Source organism: Montipora capricornis, chromosome 3 (genome assembly GCF_036669925.1).
Source record: "Montipora capricornis isolate CH-2021 chromosome 3, ASM3666992v2, whole genome shotgun sequence".
NCBI lineage: Eukaryota > Metazoa > Cnidaria > Anthozoa > Scleractinia > Acroporidae > Montipora > Montipora capricornis.
Genome location: NC_090885.1, coordinates 22,145,463 through 22,160,462, shown reverse-complemented (window position 1 = coordinate 22,160,462; position 15,000 = coordinate 22,145,463). Strand labels below are relative to the sequence as shown.

General features: G+C 43.4%; 1 long non-coding RNA gene across 1 annotated transcript in view; it reads left to right on the top strand.

The window, feature by feature from the left end:
- The window catches only part of LOC138040917 (uncharacterized), a 19,801-nt gene extending 13,916 nt beyond the window's left edge, over nt 1-5,885 (top strand). Inside the window, exon 3 of the long non-coding RNA XR_011130710.1 lies at nt 5,754-5,885. This is a non-coding gene — a long non-coding RNA (uncharacterized lncRNA). The remainder of the gene's footprint in view (nt 1-5,753) is intronic.
- The last annotated feature ends 9,115 nt before the right edge of the window (nt 5,886-15,000 follow it).

The following is a 15,000-nucleotide window of genomic DNA, read 5'->3' as shown; positions in this document are numbered from 1 at the left end:
GCCTCGTTGGCGATTGTGGCAAAATTGTCATTTTCGCCATATTTGCCGAATTCACCGCTTTCACCAACTTTCATGGGCCCCCTTCACTGCTTTGTGTTTTGCCGCGTTGGCGATTGTGGCAAAATTGTCGTTTTCGCCATATTTGCCAAATTCGCCGCTTTCGCCAACTTTTATGGGGCCCCTATACTGCTTTGTGCTTTGCCTCGTTGGCGATTGTGGCAAAATTGTCATTTTTGCCATATTTGCCAAATTCGCCGCTTTCGCCAACTTTTATGGGGTTCCTTCACTGCTTTGTGTTTTGCCTCGTTGGCGATTGTGGCAAAATTGTCATTTTCGCCATATTTGCCAAATTCGCCGCTTTCGCCAACTTTTATGGGCCCCCTTCACTGCTTTCTGTTTTTCCTCGTTGGCGATTGTGGCAAAATTGTCATTTTTGCCACATTTGCCAAATTCGCCGCTTTCGCCAACTTTTATGGGGTTCCTTCACTGCTTTGTGTTTTGCCTCGTTGGCGATTGTGGCAAAATTGTCATTTTCGCCATATTTGCCAAATTCGCCGCTTTCGCCAACTTTTATGGTGCCCCTTCCCTGCTTTGTGCTTTGCCTCGTTGGCGATTGTGCCAAAATTGTCATTTTCGCCATATTTGCCAAATTCGCCAACATTTTCTCATTTTTGCCATTTTTGTTGTTGTGTGCATTTCTGGACATATCTCTTCACTTCAGGATCATTAGTTGCAATCTCGCCAAATAGTTTATCTTGCGCTGGCCACATGCTGTCATGCTTCCAAAGGAATGCCGGCCCCGTTAACCAACGACTTTGACGAAGGAAAATATCTGCCGTCAAACCACGCGAGGCGTCATCAGCAGGGTTATTATCGCCATTGACATGAAACCACTGATTAGGCTGGGACCCGTCACGAATAATTGCCACTCTATTGGCAACAAAGGTGTGGTACCGGTTTGTTTCATTCTTGACGTAGCGCAGAACTGCGGTACTGTCCGTCCAGAAGACCGACCTTGCATTGACTGAGATCTCCAACTCTCTCTTCAATAATCTGTCTTGCTTAACAGCTGTTACCGCCGCAGACAATTCCAGACGAGGGATCGTTATCATCTTCAACGGAGCGACACGTGACTTCGCGCAGAGAAAAGAGCAATGGACTTCATTGTGGGCATTGACAAGACGAAGATAACTAACTGACCCATAACCGATTTCAGATGCATCAGCAAAATGATGTAGCTGACTGGACGTAATGACACCAAAACCATCTGGCTTCAGGCAGCGTTCGACAGAGAATTTAGACAATTTGGGTAAATCTGCCAACCATCGTTCCCAAGAAACCTCGTACTTTGAGGGGATCGCATCATCCCATCCTAGCTTCTCCCGGCATAAATCTTGAAGCAAGCGTTTGGCTGGCAACACGAACGGTGCAGCGAGACCAAGAGGATCATAAACTGAACTCACAACCGAAAGGATACCTCTTCGTGTGGGTGGGCTATGTTTCAGGTCTATCTTGAACCCAAAAGTATCCGTTTCTATGCACCATCGAACTCCAAGGGCTCTTTCGAATGGTAGATTTTCTTTACTAAGGTCCAAGTTCTTTACTTCTTTGGCGCGCTCGGCTTCAGGGATGGCATCAAGGACTCTGCGACTATTACTAACCCATTTGGTCAGATGAAATCCACCTCTTGACAGCAAACATTTCAAATCACTTGCATGTTGTAAAGCGTCTCCAGTTGATGGTAAAGATTTCAGGCAATCGTCTACATAAAAGTTCTTGTAAACCGAGCTTACAACTTCCCTTGGAAAGTGGTCGCTGTTGTCCTCTGCCGTCTTTCGCAGGGCAAAGTTAGAACATGCTGGAGATGAAGCTGCTCCAAACAAATGCACAACCATCTGATACTCTTCGAGATTTTCGTCCAGCTTACCCTCAGGCCACCACAGGAAACGGAGAAAGGTTCGGTCTTCTTCGGCTACTCTAACCTGGTAAAACATCGCTTCTATATCCGCCATGATTGCTATCCTTTCTTGGCGAAACCTCATCAATACACCGAACAAAGTGTTCGTTAAGTCTGGACCCTTGAGCAACAGATCATTGAGCGACTTTCCTCGAAACTTCGCAGAACAGTCGAAAACGACTCGTATTTTACCAGGCTTGCGAGGATGGTAGATGCCGTGGTGCGGGATATACCATTTTACACAGTTTAACGCTTGCGTGCGCACAGGAACCTCACGGGCGTAGCCCTTCTCTAGAATCCCAGCCATAAAGACCTTGTAGTCAGCATACAGGTTCTTGTTACCATGGAGCTTCCGCTTCAGCCATAGCGCTCGCTGCTCAGCTTGTACCCGATTGTTTGGCACCGCGACTTCACGATCTCTGAATGGCAAAGCCATTTCGTAATGACCTTCTTTCAGAACTGCCGTACTATTTAGCACCTTTAAGAAACGCAGCTCCTCTTGGGACATCTCAGGTTTATCATCTGCACTGGATTCGGGGAAATCACCATTGTAGTAGTCCTTCAGCATCTGGTTGAGATCGTTGTCAGCCTTAGAAAAGAAACTGGATATGCGTGAGCGGTGGCTACGACACCCTATGGGACCATTCACAACCCAACCTACAATTGTACGGGACGCGTAAGGGCCGCCATCTTGACAATGCCTCACTTCTAGAGGATCGAGGATCTGCGGGACGTCACTGGCTATTAGGAGACCGACTTCTGCTTCTACATCCGGCAAATACACTCCACTCAAATGTGGCCATTTGTCAACATCAACCTGGTTTGGGATATCCTCCTTTGATACGGGAATCTCGGGTCTTGTGTACAAGGGAGGCAATTTGACAAACACGTTCTCCTCCAGGTCGGAAATAGCCAGATCTTGCAGAACGAAACTGTCAATGAGGCTGTTCTTTCTGTCCAACGTTGTTAAGGAAATCAAAGTTCTTTGGCCATTTACTCCTAACTGTCTCATTAGGGCTTCAGTACAAAACGTGGAAGAACTGCCGCTATCCAAGAAGGCGTAAGTGATTACAGGTGTCCCATTTCCTTTAGGCCATACTTTAACTGGAACAATGGCCATAGCTGTCCTCGAGGTGTCTGTCCCAACAAAGGGACTAATTCTTCCGCCTGTATTGACCATAGCACTTTGAACACGCAGAACCTCCTCGCGAGACGAAGAACTTGCTGTGGCATTGTTAGCTTCTGGGCAACGTGCAACAGAATTCGTGTGGAGAACTGTTGGATGTTTTCTTGTGCAATTGACAATTGCACACGTTTTCCGCTTCGGACAATTCCTTGCTATGTGCTCAGTGGACAAACAACCGAAGCAAAGACGCTTAGACTTCATAAACTCGATTCGTTCCCCGTAGGGGCGACTCCTAAGAGATTTGCAGCCCCCTAGTGCGTGATGATCGTTGCAATAAAGGCAAGAGACTTCTTCTACTGGAGGTAAGTCTGAACTTGGCAATTCCCTGGTGGTAGGTGAGGTCAGGCAATTGTTAACATGCGAAGCAAAACTACGTCTTTCTTTCGTTTTTTCGTGGGATCCTTTATTCAAGAGACCTCGACGTGTATCAGGTCTAGGCCTAGAGTCTTCGACAATCTTCCCGAAGAGAGGGTTGGTGGCTACGCGAGCTTCATGGTCGACAAACTCAGCGAGGTCATTAAACCGGATAGCCCTTCCTTGATCCTCCATGATTTCATCTACCAAGCGCCGCCATCTTACTCTTAAACTGAACGGCAACTTCAGAGATAACTTCTTAATGGTTTCGGGTTGTTCAAGCTTGGTTAGGTACCTACTACTCTCCATGGCATTCTTGCACCTCATAAGGAAAATGGCAAATCGATTTAGGGCTTGGCCATCCTCTACTTTCACATCGGGCCAATTCAATGCCTTGGTTTCATATGCAGCTACAACGTGGTAATTATCACCAAACTTCTTCCTGATCAGTCGTTGAGCTTCTTGATAACCATTTTCAGGTGGGAGATAATGGCACGATCGCACGAGCTCTCTCACATCTCCACTAGTAAACTGCTCAAGGTAATAGAGCCTTTCGCTACTGCTTGACGTCTTGGACTCGATTATACTCTCAAACGCTCTTACAAAGGGTTCATATTCCATAGGGTCTCCGTTGAAGATAGGGACACGAGGCTGAGGGAGAGAACTTTTCTTCTGTTGTATTGCAAGCATCTCCACAATTTTATTCTGTTGCTGTTGAAGAGCGTTCTGTTGCTGATGGAGTCCTAACATTTCGTGAAAAGCCCTTTCGCTTGGCGAAGAAAGCACTTCTGAGGACTCTGAAACAGCCCTTTCGTTGTTAATAGGCAAGGGGGGATGGTGCCACTCTGCTGCTTCTGGGTTAGGGTTAGAGCGATGCTTTTCTTCCGGAAAATGCGGGTTTTCTTTACGTGGCTTCGATTCTAAATTTATGGGGTCAGGAGCAACCAAGCGTGGTTTAGGAGCGGTCTCCTTACGTTCCAAAGGACACGGATGATCGACAGCTTCTACAATGGATGTTAATGCTTGTTCACGGGCCTGGGATTTAGCCAACTTCGTTTCTAGAGTTAAGCGTTCTTCTTCCAGTTGAAGGTGAAACTTCTGTTTCTCTAGTAGCTGTCTCTTCTGAAGAACCGCCTCTTCCGCTTTTAACTCTGCTACACGTGCAGCTTCTTTAGCTCTGGCCACGGACAATGAAGATACATTACTTCCACGCGAACCACTGCGAGAAGAACGATGAGATTTTCTACTAGAAAGTCTGGAGGCTGAGGTTCTCGACACGATCTGACTTGCAGAGTCTTCTGGTTGCAACTGAGAGTCTAAACGCGCCACTTCCTCAGTTCTTTTAATCCAACCTTGAACTTCGTGGATAAAGTCATCCTTTCGAACAGACTCACGTTCGAAAGATTCATGGCACCTCAAAATGCTCGACTCGTCAGACAGGTACGACATATATACAACATGAGCTTGCTGGAAAGCAGCGAATGCAGCGACAAACTCTGACATTTTCTCTTTAACGCGAGAGGCGTTCCCTTCGCGGGACAGCAACACTTGAATTTCATTCCTTTTAATTGTAACTACCGAGAGATATCCAGATCTGGAATTCTTCAGCCGCCGAAGGTCTTCGAGTGAAATAACTTGATCTAGTGCCGCGCTAGCAGCACCAAAGACAACATCACCACCACCGGGACCATCTTCTTTCGCCGCCATCAAATCTCGGCAAACTCAGGACAAATTCTTAACGATGTGATCTTCTTACAACTACAAGACTCCAGCGATAAAATTCAAACACGCTTTATTCTTCATTCAACTGAACTCAACCCATGCGGTGAAAGCGAAAAGCGGTTAAGACTAGAAAACAAACAAATACAAAAATTACTTAGTAAAATGAACTAATCGTAAACAGAAACTCGACGAAAAGATACACTTACATTTGTTAGGAGCTGGTAACTGAATATTGACTGCTTGAAGCGAAGAAAGTAACAAACTGCCGAAAGCGAAACTACAAGAACTACTCACAAGCGAAAATGACTGATCGAAAACCCTAGAAATGACTAAATTAAGCCTTAAATACCTCTAAGAGAACGAATAAATTAAGCACTAAGTTCCTAATTAAAAAGACTGACAACTGCATTCCTAAGAGAGGAATGCAACCCCGCAAATGAGCAGGCGTTTGGATCTAACAGTAGGATCACTTGGATTTCTTCCGAGTTTGCTCGTGTCATAAAGATAATTTTTTCGAAACTTTTGTTTTCTCAGCAGGTTGCTGTCTATTCGAAGATTGCGACAATAATCCCTGTGAGAAGTTTGGTCAGGATACCGTTTGCTCCAGGATGGCCAGCTGTCAATCGGACAAATGCAACAAAGACTACGATACCGCTAAAGCGTCCCAGCGTCCAACGTTGCCTGCAAAGGCCTGCAAAGTGCTTTTCGATTTTTTCGTGTGAGGAAACCCGTAGACTTGTCAGTTGACTTAAGATGTAGACAGAGAGGAAATGGCTGGCTTCTATTCATAAATTAAATTGCGCATGATTAATTAGATTGCGTGTATTGAGTGCACTGAATGATAGCCCGTTCCAGGCTCTCAGATAGCGGAGGCCGGTCTTCGTTGCTGGCCTGAAACCGGACACGCCCCGAGCAGACGCTCTCTAAAATTCACCAGAGGGCAAGCAAGAGAGGCTCCGCAGAGATCGTGTCAAGTCTTTAAAGTCGCCGCAGCCCAAGTTTCTGGGCTAGTCACTCCGGTCAAACCTGTTTTAGGCAGCGCGCGCATCACATTTTTGTTAGGGCAAAGGTCAAAACCGAGCCTTCAGTATGAAAATCTATATGGCGTCCAGGAGTGCAAACAACAACAACAACAACAATAATCTTTATTGTGCTCTTAATACAAAAGTGTAAAAAATCATTAAAAGGAAATAATTGTAAGAGAAAGAGAGCACAGCTACTCAGAGATAGTAAAAGCTAATGGCGCTAGCCTGGGTTTGAAGCTGTCTCCAAGCAACGGTTCGCCCATACTCAATAACAAATTGACACGATTTCTGCAGAGTCCTTTCTTTCTCGTCCAGTCAAGAAAGGCTTTGCTGGCACGGAACAACTATACCTGTTCAAAAGAGAAAAGCAGTTCAATTTGATTCGATTCCATGTCTACCGTAACCTCATTCGATTGCTGAAATGGTGCTCCACCATTAGCCACTGCGGTGAATAGTTGCTAATTATTGTTTTTGCTGAATTTAGGCTCTGGTGACAGTAGATGTGATATCGTCACCCTCCTCGCCGTATATAACTCCACTTAGTTTTTGAAATAGGGCTCCGACTTGAGGTGGTCTAAGAGCTCCTCAGTCTTTTTCTTTTGCCAACTTTAAGCAGGAAACACAATTGTTGCTGGCGAGCCTTAGCGAGGCAGCAGCCTATTCTTCATATTAGCGAAAAATATCAAAATTTGTGGGATGCAAGATCGGAAGCATGCGCAGTCGATTGTGGTGTTATTATGTCTATAATCCGGGGTATTCATACCGGTGATGACGTCACGGCACGTCGAAGGAAATCTTACTCAAAGTCGAGTACTTTTCAAGTTGGTCGTCATTGATCATCATTCAACCGTACATCATGTTCAGTCTTTGAACCTCTTACATTTGACCACCGAGTCAAATTGTTCTTCAACGTCTTCAACCGTTGAGCGAAGAGAAAATCAGTTCTCGAGCTAGACCACGAGCAGTCGTCCTTCTTTCCTCAGAGCCACGCACGACGGATGAAATTATTATTTATGCTAATTAGTGGTAAAAACGAGGCGTGTCACGCAATCGCGCGCTCTACGGTGTCAAAGAAAAATAGAGACTGCTCGCAGTCTCTTCTCAAGCACGACAATGCATTTAAATTGACGTTTGCTCAACTACTCTCAGCATTTCTCAAAAGGTAACTATTTTGCTGAAAAGGGGCCAGAAGTTTAAATTCAAAGAATGAACTGGCATGCCATTGTTTTGAAATTATCCCTTTGCCTATAAAATAGTAATGCCTGCCACACAGGCTATAAAAGCTATGAATACCTTTCTTTGCTCTTTTAATACTTTCACGCACATTTCCGGTACCCTCTTGCTTAAAAAATGAGCAGCTGTCTTGAAAAGAATACCAGTCACTGCATGCTCCCAGTTTCCACGCCAGCACTCACTATCACACGGAAACTCCTAGTAAATATGAAAGACTTCTATTCTTCATTTTATTTTATTTATTTTTTTGAGTTGCGAGTATAGTGTAGATATTGTAGATGAAGAACTTCACTTACTTTGTTGGATACTCTGCAATAAGTCATTGTTATCATTATTATTATTATTATTATTATTGATAGTAGGTCCATCAGTGTTTTATATTTTAATGCACGATTAATCATGCAAATCAGTCAAGAATAAGGAGCTTTCACCTTGGTCTTGAGTTTGGTGTGTACAAATGACAACCAGGATGACCCGTTTGCTTGTTTTTGGTTGCCTCTTCTGTGTATTACCGGCCTTTGGTGAGCTCAGTGCTTGTAGATCGTAAAATACCGTAATTTACCCTATCTTGTGTTGGACTTGAAATCTGTGATGTTTTAGTAGCATAATAAGCTGTTTTGAAGCCCATAGAGGTGTCGAACATTTGTCGCCTCAATTTTTTCCAAACCTGGTTATCTGTAAAGCAGAAAGTGATTCTAACTTGCCGCAAGTTTCCATGCAGTACATGTGTGCTTCGTTGTGATCTTAAGCTGTAGGACACAAAAGTAACAATGGAAAACGGCAATGTTGTAGAACAACGACATATGAACAACAGAATGCCGGCATTGATCGGTGGTTGTGCTCCCAAAGGGATTTTTTCCGGATCTTTTCCACTATGGACCATTGACAGCAAAATGTCTAGTTTCACACAGTTTTACTTCGTGTAGTTGCTCTGTCATTCATGCAGTATCAAATATTGCATTTGTTAATGGCTGTTCACCGGAACCCTTCCCTGAAAAATATGCTTCATTACCCACCGTTTAAATATATTCTCTTAGTTTTTCGGTCAACAAGTTGCCGACCGTTTTCATTGTGGGTCAAAGATCTATCAAATATATATATATATCTATATTTTTTTAAATGACAAAGCCAAAAAATATGTTAATTTAGCGTTATATTGCTAGATATTTCTGTACAAAATGCTAAGAAATTAAATGAGGATCGCATTAACAACTAACGTGACGGATCAAACTGAGGTCACGCGAAGTTTGGCAAACCGTCGTTTTAGTCGAATGAAGATCTCGTCTATTTCATTGCATTGCTTAAAAAAAGTTATGAATTTCAAATTATTGTCTTTGTAACCTTTTACGTTTGTAGTCAATTATTTAATTTAGTAAAGAGGAAAAACACATCTACATAATATAGCGATGTTTCTCGTGACGCCACATGTTGTTCTGTTTGGCATATGCCAAACAGAACCTACGGTAATTGGCTATTGAATAGCCAGTGGAGTTGTTGATGATAAAATGACTTGATGCTTATACCAGTATCTCTTGTGCGCAGGCGTTATTTTAAAAAGCTTTTTTTTGTGTGTGTCCATAGGTTGGGGGATGGGTGAGTAAGGTTCGTTTAGATCCGAAAGGAAAGGAAAGGAACTTTATTTACGTGGCTTATCTTCTACCGCCGTAGAGCACTAATGGGGGACACTGTAAATTAAAATTAACAAGTTAACGCAAATAAAATTTTGGTTTTTGGGGAGAGGGGGAAAACCGGAGTACCCGGAGAAAATCTCTCGGTGCAGAGTAGAGAACCAACAAACTCAACCCACATATGACACGGAGTCTGGGAATCGAACCCGGGCCACATTGGTGGGAGGCGAGTGCTCTCAACACTGCGCCATCCCTTCAACTTCGTTCCAGGGTCTCTCTTGTAACCGTTACAAGAGAGACCCTAGGAATGAGGTGAGATCCGAGATGGGTGGACAGATAAGGAGAGGGAGTGGGCAGATGATAGCCCATCATAAAGAGGTTTTACGGTGGTACTAGAACATAAATGTGCTTACGAACGAATGAAAATCCAGTCGCAGACGTTTTGAAACGAAAGGCTGATTGAACTGTATCTAAAGTCATTATCATTATTTTCAAAGGCGCTGCTTTTTTTTCATCATCACTGAGGTTTAATTTTAACACTGACAAACGTCTTCTATAAACTGTAAACCGTAGTCATTGCTTGTAAAGCCTTGATAAACAAAGGCCACACCTTTCCAACTGATTGGCTTAAGAAAATATATTCGTTCATGGTTCAGTCAGCCTTGCTCCTTTTTATTTCGCTCATTTGATCCTTCACCAGGATTCAGTGCTTCTGTTCTGTTACGCAGGTACTTGCTTATGCAGTTATCTTTAAATTTCGCGAAGAGGATTCATGTTTTCAGTCAAAAAAAGTTAATTAGAATGATAACAATGAAAAAGATACCACCAAGAAAGGATAGTACTCCACTTATGTTTGATTTATTCAAAGAATATTATGGGCAGTATCAGTGTAATCAAAGATTCACTGCACCTGCTACACAGTTGTTATGGAAATTGGGAAACTGGGAATGCGCAATACATCTCGTCCCATTTTGATTTCGTTTGACATTCGAGTGGGTGGAGCAGCTTTCCTTTAGGCAATCTCTAAATGCGTTGTAAAGAAACTCGTATTGTTCGGTAGCGCATGATATTGGTACTATTTAACGTTTCAAAAGATCGACGACCTGTATGGCGAGGATCGCTCTGATTACGTATAATAGATTTTCTTAGGGTCGACCCGTTATTGATTGCCTGTTTTTCTTTGCTCGTGTTATGCAAATTTTAGCTTTATCGCTTTTTGTAGACTCGTTGTAAGCGTTTGATTCAAAACACTAGTACACGTGTTTTAATATCAATAAAAAAAGAAAGTTGTGGCCGACTAAAAAACGTTGTGTCTATCAGTGCTTGAATCAATCCGTGAGTTCATTTTCAGAAAAAAACAGTTCGGACACTGCCATTAAGGTGGGCAGACACGAGGTGTCATGTTGCAGGGATATGGATGTTGCAGCGACAAAAAACTTGTGTAGTGCACACTGAGGCGACATGTACAAGGGACAAAATTACAACTAGACTTGCCACAAGTCGACCTCACGATAATCCCAGGAGAAAACTTTTTAGCGAGCGAATCGTGATTTTTCGTATCTAGACGAAGGACTTTTCGAAAGTCTAAATTACAACATGTGCACACACATGAAAATGTTGCGGGTACATGTCCCAGGGATATGTTGCGGGTACATGTCCCAGGGATATGTTGCAGCGACATGTCCCAGGGATATGTTGCGGGTACATGTCCCAGGGATATGTTGCAGCGACATGTCCCAGGGATATGTTGCGGGTACATGTCCCAGGGATATGTTGCAGCGGCATGTCCCAGGGATATGTTGCAGCGACATGTCCCAGGGATATGTTGCGGGTACATGTCCCAGGGATATGTTGCAGCGACATGTCCCAGGGATATGTTGCGGGTACATGTCCCAGGGATATGTTGCAGCGACATGTTCCCTCGTGTGAGTTGGTACTTTTATATTTGTGCAACACCAATTTTGGGGTGATTTTGTCCCCGCGACGTGTCCCATGAAGTTCAGCTTGTTGAACTTCATGAGACATGACCCCTCGTGTCTGCCCACCTAATATTTTCTGCGCGTTGTCATAGGATATTGTGAACCTTTCTTGCCATGCACTTTGTAAATATTCAAGTGTGCTTTTTTTAATTGTCAATTTGTAATTCGTTTTTTTTTTACCCTCGTGCATATTTCTTCTAACCCAGTCCAGGTGAAGATGGAAAAGGTTTTTCATACGATTCATGTTTGTTAAAATAATTACAAAATTACTCTCACTGACCACTGTTTCAATTGCAGTATGGTCCCTACAATGTTACCATTGTGACTACAGTACGCTTTCCCAATGTGATCCTGACAAGGGGAATAGGTCAACACTACTGGAGTGTACACCCAACAGCAATCGATGCTTCAAGAAAACGATCCACAAAGCTGGTTCCGATGATAAGATTGAGCAAGGGTGCACTAATGAAGAAGGCTGTGGGATACATAAAAACGAATGCGGTGACAGTGGTGACTGTACATCTTACTGCTGCGAAGAAGACCTTTGTAATCGTGGAACAAACTTCAATTGGAACCGAGCATTTCTTTTATTCATAATCATTGCCGCTAACCTTGAATTCCTCGTTTAGATTCAATGTTTCGTTCTGTTTACCTGTGTCCCTGCTTGGAATCATGAACAATCTACTGAAGGCAGACATTGAAGATTTCGTAAGCGTTGAAAAAATAACCGTTTTCAATTCGTTACGTTGAGTTTTTTTAAGTACGTAGGTTGGTCCTTGCCTGTTACAAAGCCGAAATTCCTTTAATTACAAAAATCCGGAAGAAAACCTAGCGAACGCCTTCCTGTTGTCTAACGATTTGGAAACCTAAACATCAACCTCACAAACCAAAACTGGACGACAAGTAGGTTTACATAGAATACAAGTTGCTTGGCAACGGGCGAAAGGACCAGTCGGACGCTCTACCCATTGAACTACAAGAACTCACTGGTGAGCTAGTAGGTCGTTTATCTAGGTCCTGAATGGACAATATACCCCGCTGTAGAGTAGAGAATGGACAATGTGTCCCACTTTCCCAAGCTAACAATGTTGTTTTCTTATCCCCAACTCTTCCTCTTTCTGTTACCAACATTAAACGGGGGAGGCGGATGGAGAGGGGGGAGTGCAAGTGGAAAATGTGACGTTAGGTGATTTTGTCCTAATTGTGGTCTTTCCAGTTCAGTGTCTCAAATACTTTTTTCGTTTATTGTAGCTCTCCAGTGAGTTCTAGTAGCTCAATGGGTAGAGAGCATCGACAGGTGCGGAGTAGTGAATGGACCACCCAAAGTAAGGGAAAGATCTCTGGCCTACGTGGGAAACGAACTCACGACTTCCGTATTAGATCATCGTTGTAGCGGTCGTGGATGGGGCATAAAAGAAGTACTTCCTGATGCTGTTGATCGCCGAAGGTTCTTCATCCACACATTCACATTCTCAGTAGCGTAAAGCCTCACTTGAATTCTGTGCCGTTTTCACTGAATAAACACAAGAGGGTTAAGCCTAGACTAGGGTCAGCCGTTGTGTCCCTGTGGGAGGGCAAGCTTTCTGGTTGCGTGTTTGAGAAACGAGTTTGGAAAAAGAGGAAAAGCACTCCGTTACCTAACTTGAATATGACATGCTGATGATTTCGTACAAGGATGTAACAGCCGTCAATTGCTATGCAAGGATGATCTGCTTGTTAGTGGATCTGTGCATGCGTTCGACCCCCTAAAATTGCATACTTTGAGCATTTTACATTTAACTTTCAGTTAATATTCAAACACGAAGACACGCGAAAAGGGAGTTCCCCCTGCAGACATCAAACTCATTTTCTCTTGGCATAGCCTAAGTGTAGCCGTACCCACCCCCGGGGAAAACCGGCAACATGGAATATAGTCCAACATTACGATTAACAGTAGCGCATAAGATAATTAAGTTCATTTTGATTTTCAAATCGCTCGGGAAGGAAACCCTGGAATATGAAGAAGGCCTGCTTCATTGACCAATCAAACCGCGCGTACTATGTGAGATTCATCACAAAACACTCAAATTAACCGGATACTGATACTGCATATCTCTCCGGACACTCAAAGGGCGGACCATGTAAATATGCCAAAGTAAAGAATATACGAACCAAGTCCCGAGTTCCATTCCCCGCTCCTCCCTCGTACCCAACCCATTCAGTACCGCCGAACGAGCTCTTAACATCTAACTGGACAAAATTTGTTTAATTACTCTTCACAACAACAGTCATGTTATTTTAAAAAAAAACGGATTTTGTTAGGTGGTGTTAGTGGTGGAGGAGAGAGGAAGATGACCTGTTACGTAAGGAAAAAATAGGCGAAGACAATCATGTTAGCAGACAGATGAAGTGGCCATACAGGCCAAGAGATAGGGGAATCTGTTGCGCCTGTTGGGGTGTTTGGTAGAATAAAAAACTGGTGTGCAACCAGTTTACTTAGTAGAATGGAAGAACTTTATGTAGAATAGTTCAGCAGAGACCAAAGAGCAACTTGTTGCTGTTCAGCAAAAGGTAACACGGCGGCTGGTTCTCAATGTTGAAAGCCGGGAAGACCCTGGGGAGGTGGTTGGTAGCCGATCCTCTCTACCCAGCTACCTTGGAACGCTCGAAGAAAAGTGCCTCTTTCAAATAATCAAAATCGAAAAATTATGAAATAGAAGTACCTCCCCTGATAAGACGACGACGTTCGACCGACATCACAGCTCAAAGGGTAAAAAGAGTGAAACGAAATGTGGTAAAAGACTCACTTTAAGAGCCTGATCCTAATACTTTTTCCTTCGGACGAAGTAATATTGAAAAAAATGAAAGGACACAAAACTTAACACTGAATTTCCTCAGGGCCACGCAGCTAGAGAATAAAGTTCTTTGCAGTCGTTTTGATGACTAAAGTTTTAGATGGAGCTGTTTAATCCAGTCCAGCTTACACAGTCTCGGCGTGGATAAAACCCGGATGGCAATTAAAAAGAGCATGAATATTTTCCGAAGCTAGGAGATTCGTGGGAACACCGCACATTCCTGTACAACCTCGTTCCCAGGGTCAATCTTCTCTGCCTCCGACAATGGAACCAGAGAAGAGAGACCCTGGGAACGAGGTTGATTCCTGTACTTTGGTCAGGCCAGTCGACAAATCACCATTACTTTCTCATTATGACTAGAAATAAGTTCAAAACATGATTCAGATCTGTACTACACAAGCAATGGAAAAAAAAAACAAATGAATGTCAAAGAAGATAAGAATATTTATCTTGTTTCGTTTCAAATATTTTCCAGTCACTGAAGTACAGGCACTTTTCCAAAATAATAACCCGTCGTAGCATGGTAATTCATATATCACTCGCAGTTCCAAAATGCTCAATGAAGAATCTATATTCTGTTATTAATTTATAAAATTACCATGCAATTGTACTTCTATGACAATATAAAGTTTCACCCAATAGTATGCTACAAAGGCCTGTCCAAACACTCGCAACATTAAAAGTCCACGCAACTAACTTCTTGCAACATTGTTGGGCACAACAAACATACGTTTGGCCACCCCGTTCCGAACAACATGTTGGATGATGTTGGATCAAATTTGAAAAGGGTCAATTTTTTCGTGCAACATTTTGAATGTTGCATGAAGTTGTACTCGTTGTTGCCAGAGGTCGTTATTCTTGGTGCTGACCGAAAGAATCGCGGCCTCTGGGGACGAGAATGGCCACGACCACGCAAAATTGTTGCACTAGGGCATGCGCGCCACGTCCACTTGTTGCGCGACAGGGGCCTGGGGCACATAAACATCGACATGCTGCGTTTGCTGCGTGCATTTGGCCAGCCCGTTCAACACATGTCGCAACATCATGCAACAATGTTGCAAGACATTGCGTTGAAATGTTGC